This window comes from Phalacrocorax aristotelis, chromosome Z (genome assembly GCF_949628215.1).
Source record: "Phalacrocorax aristotelis chromosome Z, bGulAri2.1, whole genome shotgun sequence".
Lineage (NCBI taxonomy): Eukaryota > Metazoa > Chordata > Aves > Suliformes > Phalacrocoracidae > Phalacrocorax > Phalacrocorax aristotelis.
This window is the reverse complement of record NC_134311.1, coordinates 37,132,253-37,144,649: the sequence shown is the minus strand read 5'-3', so window position 1 is coordinate 37,144,649 and position 12,397 is coordinate 37,132,253. Positions and strand designations below refer to the sequence as shown.

The 12,397-nt window shown below is 36.4% G+C and overlaps 1 protein-coding gene across 19 annotated transcripts in view; it reads left to right on the top strand.

The window, feature by feature from the left end:
* The window catches only part of AOPEP (aminopeptidase O (putative)), a 199,535-nt gene that overhangs the window by 44,698 nt on the left and 142,440 nt on the right, over positions 1-12,397 (top strand). The gene's annotated exons all lie outside the window — the stretch shown is intronic.

Here is a 12,397-nt window from a genome sequence, read left to right as displayed (position 1 = left end):
CTCAGGCTGTTGGTGTTGCATATTGGAGCTCTTGGGGCAGTTGTCAGGTAGGTTTGATATCTGAAGAAACTTCAACAAATTGCACAAATCGTCAGTCCAAGTACTTAGATGAACCAGAAGTTTATTTATTCTTACAAACTGAGTAATTAATCAAATAAGGAAACATTTGTTTTATACTACATATTTTGTTTCTTATTTACCTAGATTTTTTTTATACAGCTTTCCTCTTGCAGTCTTCCTTAGGGATAAAAGTAGAGAATTATGCTGGCATGTAATAATATTGTATAGTTTTTAGTATGTTTACTTTTAAAAATGAAGATCTATAAAATTTAAAACTTAAGCATTCAGTGACCCTCCTCTGTCATATAAGCTTCATCGCTTTGTAGATAAGTTGTACTACTGAGTTTCCAATCATAGCTCTTCTCTAAATGAACTCCTAAATGAAAGCATCAGGAAATCTACATGAGTCCCAGTTGCTTTGGGCACCTGCCACAGACTATATTCTCTGATGCTTTGCATAGTGGTTTGATTTAGAGGTGTGATGTTGTGTACCATGTTCTTGAAGCCATATGAAATCCGTAGAGATGCCTAGCAATTTCCTGTGACTTCAAACACGTGGTACAAAAAGGCTGACACAGTGCCTTGTGGATCATCACTGTAATTGAGGAAGAAACTGGCCATTTTACTTGGCTGTGTGCTAAGAACAATGACCAGTGGAACCATGAAGGACAACACATACAAACAGTACAAAATGAAAGAGAAAAGGGCGAGAGATGCCAAAGTGACAGCACACAGTAGGAGAAATCTTCAAGATTCAGTTGTTGATATGCTACTGCTGTTTGGGAAGTTGTCAGAGTTTCCCCTGCATGTACCTTTCCCAGAATTCATAAGCAAAAGATGCCTGCAGCGTATTCTGTTGCAAAACCATCTGTGGTTATCTGAGTCCAGATTGTGTGTTCAGAATATTGTAATTGTACTTTCTTTGTGAGGGAGATGAGAAAAGCCTATGCTTTTATTTCCCTATGCTGCTTCTAACCACTGTCAGTTCCAAGTGATCCATATCATTGAATGAAAGTAAGGGATGAAAGAAAGAGCATGCATACTTCCTGATGCTTCTCATCCAACTGTTCATCAAGCCAAGTACATTCAAATTTTCAAAATTGAAATAAGGGAATAATTTAAGGTGTTTAAATATCAAGCTGTATTTGGACAGCAAAGGAAATTAAGTGACTCATAATAGCTTGCTTGTTCTTGTTTTCTGTGATTTTTTTCAAATAGAGGCTTCTGTCTATATAGCAAGCTACTTAAATGGTTAATTCCTGTGCATGCAAGGATAATTACCTAAATCATTTCAGTTCAGTATAAGCTATGTGCAAAACAATGTCCAAACCCACATTCAAAAAAAAAAAAAGTTAGCAATTATCTTGGGTTAAAAGGGTGCTATAGTATTTATTTTTTTATCTTCTAGTCTATCTGTAGCAGTATAAACATAACTCAGCATGCCAGAACAAAGGGGGTGTTGTTCTGAGAATTCCAATTGTACTCCTGTCTGCCAGGGGAGGAGGCAGTCATAAATTTTAGTCATTATCTGAAGTATCAGGGCTTTACAGCATTTGGCACTTTTCTTGGTCTGTTCCTCATTTGCTGATACTTACTGTGTTTTTTATATCTCAAAATACTTAAGGGGGATGTTTTCCCAACATTTTAGACTGCTATGAAATGATGATAGCTCTTGCATAGAGTGACCTAATTAGTCTTTTTAAGCTCTCCATTCTAGTAGCCACTACTGTGGGTCAGCTGCATTCGTCTTGAAGTCTGACTTTTTGAAAGAAACTCTGGTTGAAAGTATATTCATTTTACTTGTGTTTTCTGTACATCTTTTCCTGTGTTTTTTTAATTTGCTATAGACTTCTGTATGGAAACGGGATCCTGACTGTTTATAATAATTGCAATCATCCCCTCTTGCTTCCTGCAGATCCTTGAAGCTGGAGGATTTAATTTTGCACTCTCTTTTGGTTTTACACTATTTTAGTTTAAGTGATTCAGTATAGCTTCTCTCAAATTTATACTGATAAAAGAAGAATGTGGCCTACATGTCTTTGGTGATATTATGTTAAACTGTACATAAATTAATAACGCATTGTGGAGCAAATTTAAATAGGTTAAAAGCCAGAGATTCAGTGCTTTCTGTAGAATTTTGAGGGTGTCGTGAACACCTAGTAGCACTTAATTATCTGATTTTAAGTTCTCTCACTAGCAGAAGGGAGTGAATTGGAGGAAAGGATTAGGGGAATGTGTCAGACTGCAAAGACTCTAGAGCTCCTAGTTAGATTGTTCAGAGAAGAGATCCCTGACCTCACACTACACTGAAAGGTTTGCATCATTCATGTGCTAGGAGTGCTAAGAGGTTAAAAGCAGCACCATATTTTGGTGCTGTTGATTATGACATGCTGCTCCCCGAGGAACTGTCAACCCCATTGGCATTTAAATAGCCTTGTTAATTCATGGCTGCAAATGCTCTCATGTGAACCAGTAGTTACTCACGTGAACAAAGCTGGCTGAAAGACCTCAGATAAAAAACAGAGTCTGTGTGCCCTGGTTGTTCATGCTCTTCACATCAGTTCGTTCCCAGTCCAGTTTTGTTGATCACATTTGAAAATGTAGTGTTTCAAAATCTCTTCCCACTCACCTGCAACTCAATTTCCTTTCTGTTTGGCAAAAGCTGACGAGACTCCGAATTCCTGGTTCTTTTTCATTCCCTGAGGAAAAACATTATTTTGAATACAAAGCCTAACATTTTGTGCCATCTGAGCCTGTGCTTGAGACCTTGACTTCTGCTGCAGTGTTTAATTGCAATAGAATTTTACTTTTTTTCCCCCCATGGAAGTAATTATTTCCATGATAACCATCAAGGGCCTTCCACAGTCACACCAATATCTTGTGTTTCTATGATGTTAGAAACTGCTTACCATCTTTTGACTTCTTCACAGCAAATGTGCTGATACTTATTTTACTCCCCTGGGGGCTGTAAGCCTTTGTTTGCATTGAGTTGAAGTACTTTTTTTGAAAAAACGGTCTTCAAAGTTTTTGTTTCCATCATGCATAGTTTACATAAGATTACTGCTTTTTCTGTTTGAATTAATGTACTTAAGATGTACTAGCTTTGTATTAAGATTCTAGTTTTACAATTCTGAGCCAAGCACTATGTGTCAGTAACTTGACTAGTCACATCACTTGTTGCTGGGACCTAGAAGAGTATGATGAGAAAAGTGTCCTTTGGTATGTACCATGCTCTTAGTTTTTCCTTAAATACTTAGGACTAGTAACTGCTGAAAACAGAATAATGGGATAGATGGACTTCTGATCTTACCTAGTTAGCTGTTCTTACAGCAATTTTGCCCAGCAGAGCTAGCAAGTAAGTAGAACCAAAGAACTCTGAGCAAGACACTGACGTTTTCTAAGCACGATCCCCGTCTTAGGTTATTTGAATCCTATTTAGGATCTGAAATTAGTAGCCTGATTTTCAAATATGCTGGATGTCCTTGAAAACCAAATGGTGCATGATGACAGAAACATAGAGGATGCTTGGCATATTGGTAAATCAGGTCAACTTATATAGCTGGCTAAATATCGATTTGGCAACCCAACTTTCAGTTCCTATTTATAAAGATCTTAGTCACTCTTGTCCTCTCAGGTAAATGGTCTTTGGTATTTTAAGAGGAAAGAATATCTCTTTCTTTAAAACATGGTATATCAGCAGAACTCTTGAGTCTTTCCGGGCCATGTCACTAAGGTGGTTAACTTTTTTAATTGAAAAAGGAGAAGGAAAAAAAAAGAAAGTGGGAAAGAAAAAAAGCCCAAGCAGCTTCCTTGATGTGTGCATCTGTAGACACCATTTATCCAATCTGCATGTCTGCAGTTTTCCAACAACAACTGATAAGGCTACAGTAAAATCAGCCAGGACTATTGGAAAACATCCAAGCGTCAAACATAAATGTGAGTCTTCAGTATTGTTCAGTCTTCCTGAACTGTGATTGACTGCCTCAGCTGTAGAAGGCTTTTGTGAATATATACATTGTTATAAACTTTTTTGCACAACATTTTCAATTGTGTTAATTTGACAAAATACTTGCAAGAGTAATCCTTAAACATGAACTCTCTCAATTTTTTACATATCATTAGTTGGTTATCCAGAGAGAAATAACAAAGTACAAAAATTAAATTGAAGAGTAAAAAGTATGATGTCTGGAGAAAGCAAGCTTGATTCTTTTTCCAACTTTTTTTTTTTATTCATTATTTGGTGGAGAATCTTAACTTGAATCTTGAATACTTGTTTGCTTATGTGTGTGGTGTTTTTCCTTTTGATTATTTTTATATGAGGGACTGTAAATTGCCTCAGATTTCAGTTGCTGACCCTGCAAATGGTTTTGCATGCCCTCAGATTTACATACAAAAGTCCTTTTCTTTTCATTCAAAAGCTGTACCTGCATCTTTACTTAGTGTATTTGTTGGCAGGGTCATGACTTGATTAAACATATGTGAAATTTGACTTAATGATGCAAGTGACTTTAATGTGATTTGAATTTAAAGAAGAAAAAAAAGCTATTGAGCTTAGCTTTCCTGGAAATATTTGCATGTAGTAGTGTTTTGGTATACATCCAGTGGTTATTTTTAAGTTGAATTTGGAGCTTGAAATCCATAGTGGAGTCTACCTAGGATGAAATAGTATCTGTCCTCTTTGTCCTTCTCATGCTAAGATGGAGAATCAAGCAGGATATTTGGGTGAAAATACTATGAAATCCATTCATTGATGAAACAAAGTGCTAAAGCAGGATTAAGCGTAAAACATGCTTTAAATCCTAGGTTCTGTTATTCTGTTCCATTCTGTTTTCTGTATAGGTGATGACCACCTATGCTGAGTTCTTCAAGAAAAGATGCATATTATCAGCTTTTTTTCCAGAGGCAGTTTTTCCAGTTGACATTTTTTCATTTGGAAAATTATGTACTTTGTAAATCACACACAAATAAGTAAACCTTGTTTATTTTAGTATTGTGGGAATTACCTATGAAATCCCTGTTGCCTATGGTACGAAGGCTACCATAGAGAGTTATAAATCTAGAGATTCGCTTTGATTTACATGGTCTTCCTTTTGAATAGAGGCTGTTCTGGTAGAAATTTGGCACATTTGCTAGTCTCACACACCCTGCAATACTGCTCTAAATAATAATTAAGTATATCTATGTTTAGCAAAGGGACTCCATAGATTTCCCTTGATGATTGGAGAGGGGAAAATGTAATAGTAGTTGGGGACATTTTCTGAAAGAGTGGAAGAAGTTGGGTATCTATTTAAAATGTTGGTTTTGTTGTTAATACCAGAAAGGTGGTCAATTGTGGATGACATAATATGCAAAGTTTACTGTAGCCTATATGGGCTATAACCTACAGTCAGTTTTTAATTCAAAGATATCTTGGATCTGTCTTCCAGTGATCTAAACATTTAGCTTATTATATTTCGCTTTAGTCTTTCCTTCCTCAAATTCGTCACTGTCGTAGGAATTTGGGTTCAGTTTTTAGTGCTATAGAATTTAATTAGAATTTTAATGAAACTAATATTAATCTGCTGATGGGTAGCAATTTAGTAATTTTTACTTTTGCTGAAGCACTGCTATACTATTTCAAGAAAATAAAGCTGTTCAAAATTCATCCCAATTGGAGTCTTATCTGTGATAGCAGTAATTCAGAGTGTGTGGCTGTACAACACATGCGTACAAGCTTAGTGATATTTAGACGTTAAGAACATTTTCTGACACTTAGCTAGAGCCTGATGTATCATTTGCTAGCACTGCAATTACAGTCCTTCATCCACTTGTCATTTTTGGATCAAAATAGGATTTTGAGTACTTCGGGCACAATATATTTCTTTACTAATGTGTTGAGCTGCCGTGTTGGTCTATTAACTCTTAACAGATGTTCTTTTAAATGTAAACCTGCAAAGAGAATAAAACAAGTTCATTTCTTGATGGAAAGCAAAATTTGTTTTTCATTATTTTATAAAATTGCTACAGTCAGAGAAATATTATTAAACAAATATCAGAAATAAGAGTATGTCCTTTTTGCCCTTCAGAATGATATTTAAAAGATTAATCAATCAAAGAGATTTCTTACCTTCAATACCTCTTTTTTTCCTCTTCAGTTTCTTGAAAATAAATACTTAAAAAGTAGTGAGTTCTTGAATTTTAACTTGGCAAATAGGCTTTCATGTGCTTTGCATGGCACTGGAAAAGTAAATGGCTTGCTTTATTTTAAGAAACAGTTCAAGTTTTGTATAAGGTAGCTTCTTAAGCCAGATACTATCTGGTTTTATATTGGCATCTTCACTGATGTCAGTTACGTTTGACTGCTGCAGCACACTGAGAAAAGAGAGAATAAAAGGTTTTTCACTTTGACTGTGGCAAAGTAGGATGTAGAAGTTACCTGCTGCAAATAACTTTTTTGTTATTATTGACTATTTCCCTCCTTCCATCACCTAACTGCCACATGGTTTTGCACTATGGCTTATGACATAAAAACAAAAGGCACTTGATGTTCTGGCAACCACATATTTTAAGTCTAAGGCATGAGACTGTGGTAGGGGAAGCCTTGTTTCTTTAATTTGTGGAACATCTGCATAGTTTAAATATGGTTTTGGTTTTTTTTTTTCTTCCAATGGCTGAGCACCCAGCCATCTGAAAAGCATGGCCTTCTATTTTTTTTTAAATGCTTGAATGTGCAAAGAATTATATGCTTTAATACACACTTAAACCCAACATACACAAGTTACTTTTGAATTTTTTTCCCGTTAGGCTTGCATTTCACAATCTGACAGGTTGATGAAATAGCATTTGAAGCTATGAAGAGTAAAAATTGATTTCAGCTTTTTCCACCATCCTTCTTACAGTGCCACAGCAATAGCTGCTTTTATACTTAATCCCTAAAGGGAGATTACTCAAATGGCTTGTATAACCAGCACAGTTCAGATGATGTGTCCTTTTGCTTTAGTGTGATATCTCAATGTAACATCTGTGCAAGAGTGTATATTATTTTCCTTCCACTAGCAACAGCATAAAGCAGAAAACAATGTAGTAGTCTGCTAAAACTGTGGGAGCAACTACTGCAGCTTAAGGTGGATTGAAAGGGCTCTACATCAATGTAAATTCCATGCTCTGAAACTAAATTTTGAGTTGAAAGCAAATTTCAGCCATACTGCCTGGTACTATCAGCAGTCTGTGCTGGACCACTCACAGGTCCTCAACAGACACTCACCAGGACCCATCCAGATCCATATATGAGATGATCTCCAACCTGATCTGATATATGATAATATCTATGAGATGTATGACAAAATCATATATATTTTATGTATGTATATGTATATAAGTGTATATAAATGTTTGTGTATATATATTTATTACATCAATATATATGTATTATATCAATCTGTCAGTCATTACTTCCTTGCCTGTCAGTTGTAATATTGCTGACTCTTTATGGACACAAAAGTGTAGAAGCTGAGTTCACAGTATTGCATCACAGGTATCTCTGATGAGGCTTCTTAATTTGTTTCAGTCTTGTGGCATCACCATCCCAGGAGGTGATGAAAAGAGGTCCCATCAAGCTCGGCTTCTTTCTGAGATTCCAAGCCTTCATTGCTGTTACCTGCGGGACTGCTTTGGGATTTATGTTCAGTGACAAATGACACCTCTGCACTCCATGTTACTTGTGTGACATGTACATGTTGCCACAGTACTTCGAGAGCCTTTCAAGAATTAAAATGCTTAGTTTTCAGAAAATCCTAGGGGGTAGTAGGAATGTATTCTTATATTATGGGTAGCTAATTGATGTCTGTAGATGTTACAGGAGAATCTTTTGAAGAAATATACAATTTCCTAATTCCCTTTTCCTCTCCCATCCCAAGCTAAGGTTAAGTAAGGAACTGAGTCGATGTCATTTGGACTCAAACCCAGTGTTCTAACATTGCATCAGCCTTTCCAACCTTTTCTTGTTTGTAGTGTTAAGTACTAGCTGTTTGCCAAGTTTGCCAAGTTTGAAATACATACTCCAAACCTCTGTGCTGCTAGTACTAACAAAAATCAGTCTTTAATTTGAATAATGTATAGTGCTTCCTTTTTTTACTCTCTGATTTTAAAAAACACTGTAAGCATTTTCATTATTACCTCTAATACTGGAAAATTAAAATTTCACATGTAGAAGTTTCAGTACATTAAAAATAATGAAAGCTACTGAAACTGGTGGTAAGGGATGGGATCTTTAGTGACAGAGCACCTAAAATTCTGACAGAGGATTCTAATATTAGTCTTACTGCCTGTGGTGTCATCATATATGGAATGTTTTTGGAGTATGGCAATAGACTTGTTCACTTACTTAGAAATTGTTTCAGAAGGTGGTTAAGCTTTTGGAAATGCCTTATTTGGTGCCAGCAAGGTCCTCCTGCAGCATGGTTAGTTCAAGAAAGCGTGTGTGTCAGCCATTGTGAATGGAGGTGGTGGTTGGTTTTTTTCTAGGTGAAGTGGTGCTGGTTTTTTCTCGTCTTAACATTGATTTTACTGGTTGGACTGGTGAATAAAGAGAAGTATTTCTTAACTTTTTTGGTTTACTCTTCCACTGAGAATCATTTTAGGTGCAGTAGAATTCTGATATGGGACATTTCATTGTTGGCTAGGTGTAAAGGTGTCTATGATGACTATTTTTCCAAGTCTCTTTATCTTTCGGATGATGCAAGCTGAGCTCAGACTGAACCAGCAGTATAGTCTTAGACAAGAAAAATGGCTTTAATGTCTTTCCTTCTGCCTCTTTCAATCTCTCTCTCAAAAAAAAAACAAACCCCAAAAACCATATCCATGATATGTGGTTTATGATTTAATCTGTTTTAAATTTGTGCTGGTATTTTTGATTCAGTTCTCCAAATAATGTGTCCAAGGAGGCAATTTGCTTTTCCCCATACAATTACAACTTCAGCAATCAGGTCATATATGCAGCTGATGATTTTTCTTATTTTGCATATACTACAATGAATGTTACGGTCCCCATAATGCTGGTGTAAATCATGAGTTCTGTGTGGGTATGTCCCATGTGCATGAGACCATAATTTGTTTATGAAACTTAAAATTTTACAGCCAAATACTAAAAAATGTAAAGGTAGGTACTCTTGTAAAAATTTGGGCCTTTTTGCTGTTAATGAAGGTGAGGCATTAAATGCTGTTCCTAATTATTATAAAGTATATTGTGATATTATTGAAAATCAGAGCTCGTGTGCAAATCAGGATGACTTGCCTAAGAGTTTAGAGCTTGGTACAGAAAAAGCAGATTCTGATGATGGCTTTCTCATCTAATTTATCTAAAACTTTTGGGACTCTGAAGGAGGAAGAATTTCACTCATTTGTCTATGCTTTAGACAGGTTTAGTCTTTGTTGAGACACTAGTCAGTTGTGCACAAAGTCACTTTCTGTGAACACAGCAATTAAACATCTTTTCCTGGAGCCTTTTTTGTCTATCAAATGAAAACGGGGAACAGAGATGGAGTTTTCTGCTAGATCTGTCAGCTACAGGCATTCTTGGAGACGGGTGGGGAGTGAAAGGCTGCGTTGAGATTGCCTGCCCATTTCTACTGCAAGGCTAGTAATTTGTAGCATTGTTTCTTACACATGGGGAAAAAAATACTGGGGAGAAAAAAAAAGATGGAGATTATTCTTTCTCTGCTTCTCCTTATCTTGATTGCAGTGTATGTTATGCTAAGTGTGCCTCACTGCTTTCTGGCTGAGAAGCAGGGAGACTTGGCATGTGATGTCAATCCTAACAAGTGCAGGCTGCCTCCAGTACTCACAGTAGCCATGTGCGTCTATGCTGACATGCCTTCTGCCAGGCAGTTCTGTGCATAAAAACTGTGTTCCGAGTGCATTTTATTTAATGATTTGGCAAAGGCCAAATTGCCAACTTTCTCTCGTTTTCAGCTGTAGCGGTGTAGAAATTGCCAGGAGGGAGTATGGAGAAAGGCATAGGCATAGTAGTGAAATAGATAAACACGTTGTGAGGAAGAACAGATAGAGGATTAGCTGAGCAGTGATAACATGAAGGAAAATAAATAGAAATGGATAATGACATAGGAACCTGTGAGGGAACAGAAAATGTTGAGGCTAGTGAGGATATGCTAAACACGACCAGATCAGTAGGTGTTTTGCACGGTTTAGTGAAAAACAGCAAATTCCTTTCTGGAATCTTAGATTGTATATTTGACACTGGTGAAGGATAAACATAATGAATTTATTAACTTGCTGCAATACCACTTTGTGACTATTATTTCTGTTATTATTTCATTTTTCTGTAGTGACCAGAAGCCACAGTAACAGAGTAAGTCTTCCAAAAGTACCTAATTAGGGCAGGGACCACATAGCCCTGTCAAACAATTCCTGTGGAGTGCTTTTCCTTTTGGTCTTTAAAAAGTAAAGACGACAGCAATACTTATTTTCTGAAACTTGCCAAACTTCAAGCTTAGGTTGTTTTTCATTGTGTAAATGTATAATTTCTGTAGACTTCAAGGTGGGGTTAGTACCCTGTTGAAGGCCTCTTTTGGGCTTTATTGGGAAATGTTTGCGTGATAGGATTGCTGTTTAGGGATGTGAGAGTCCTTTTGGCACACTGAAGTGGCAAAAGTAGATGGTGGACAAGGGAGATGAGCATGTTCAGAGCCCATTGCAGGGATCCCAATGTTAAATGCTTTTGCTATTTGTTGGAATCTTTTATTACTGTTATTAGTAATAGTTTGTGTCCTTTTCTGTGGGTCTGTTTAAATAAACTGCCCCAAAAGTTATTTTAATTAAGAACAAAACAAAAAACCTGCCCAAAAATGTGAAAAAAAGGCTTTCAAAGTCTTCATATGTATTTTTGCACTGATTTGATGTTTGTTGTCACTTCTCCTAGAAGGGCTTGTTTGAATGGATTTCCTATGACCTGCTGCTAAAAAGCCTGTTTTTCATGTTGTTCCTTTTCCTTCTCCAAAGTGAAATTCAAAATAGAAGCTCTGATATGAGGAAATTTAAGTCTCACTTGATTGTGAAGCAATTGGAAGGACGACAGAATGTTTACAAACAGAAAGAGAACTCCATGTTAAGATTCATGTGTCTCCTAGTCTGTGAGTTGAACTCTTTCGGCTGGTTTTGGTCTTTTTCCAGAAGTGTGAGTGTCAGGTAATTTAAAGTGAGCAACACACAGGGGCTTTTAGACCTTTTGAAATACACAAATAGTGAATTATTTACTCTGGGGCAGAGATTCAAGATCTTTTTTACCTTCCAGAAAGCTTAGGAAGAAAGAGAAATTAAAAAATAGCATAAGCTCAAAATAATCCAGACAGAACATTTAGAACATAGACTACGAAGTGATGAAGATTAGGTCTTTCTCTGCAATGAATAATTTTTCTTGTAACCACGTGTTCCTTCCACATTTCTCCACAAGCCTTCTCAAATATATATTTTGGCATGTTTGTAACACTAGTATTCATACTGACACATTCTCTGGCAGGAAAGAAAACCAACTTATAACAGCCATCTGTAATTAGTGGAATCACTTATTGGTCATTAAAAATAATTCCTCTTCAATGGCCACCAACAGAACTTGTAAGATCGTTGTTAAAATCATACTCTTTTTTTTTTATCATTGAGTACTAAGTGGTTGGACATAGGTTAGATGAGGTTTTTGCCACCAAACACCTTTGCAGTGAGGATTTGGTTCTCATGGTTTTATAGTGCTTTATGGCTAGTTTCCGTTCCCCAAAATATGCAATTTCTCTAGTAAATTCTTACATAAACAAAATCTGGTGGTAAAAGCTCTGGCTTTATATGAATCGGGAGGCAGGAATGCCTTTCTTGTCACAGGGTTTTATTTATGGTTTGGTTTTTTTTTTTAATTTTGAAAGTTTCTGCAAGTACTTCATTATATGGACACTGCCGCTAATAAAGGTAACTTTATCTTCTTAGACCTCAGTTTAGCCTTCAGTCTTATTTATCCTTGTCCTCTTTGAAAAGTTACCTCAAGGTGTCTTTTTTAATAGCAGTGGTGCTTGGGATATTTTTTCCCACTTTGTTCAGCTGCTGCAAGTCTGGTTTTTCACTTTCATAACATTCACTCCCTCTAACTCTGTGCTATTGTATAGTTAAGTCTCTTTTCCTTATATATGTTGTAATTCAGTACTAGCTTTGATCGTGACCATTCAGCTAATTCTTCCTCTGCTTAATGGCTTGGATCCTATACTTCCTGTATTTGCTATTCTTCTTATTTCTTTGCTGTCATAACATTCTCCCAGTTGGGAAACTTCATTCCTGAAGGACAGTTTTATGAAATTCATAG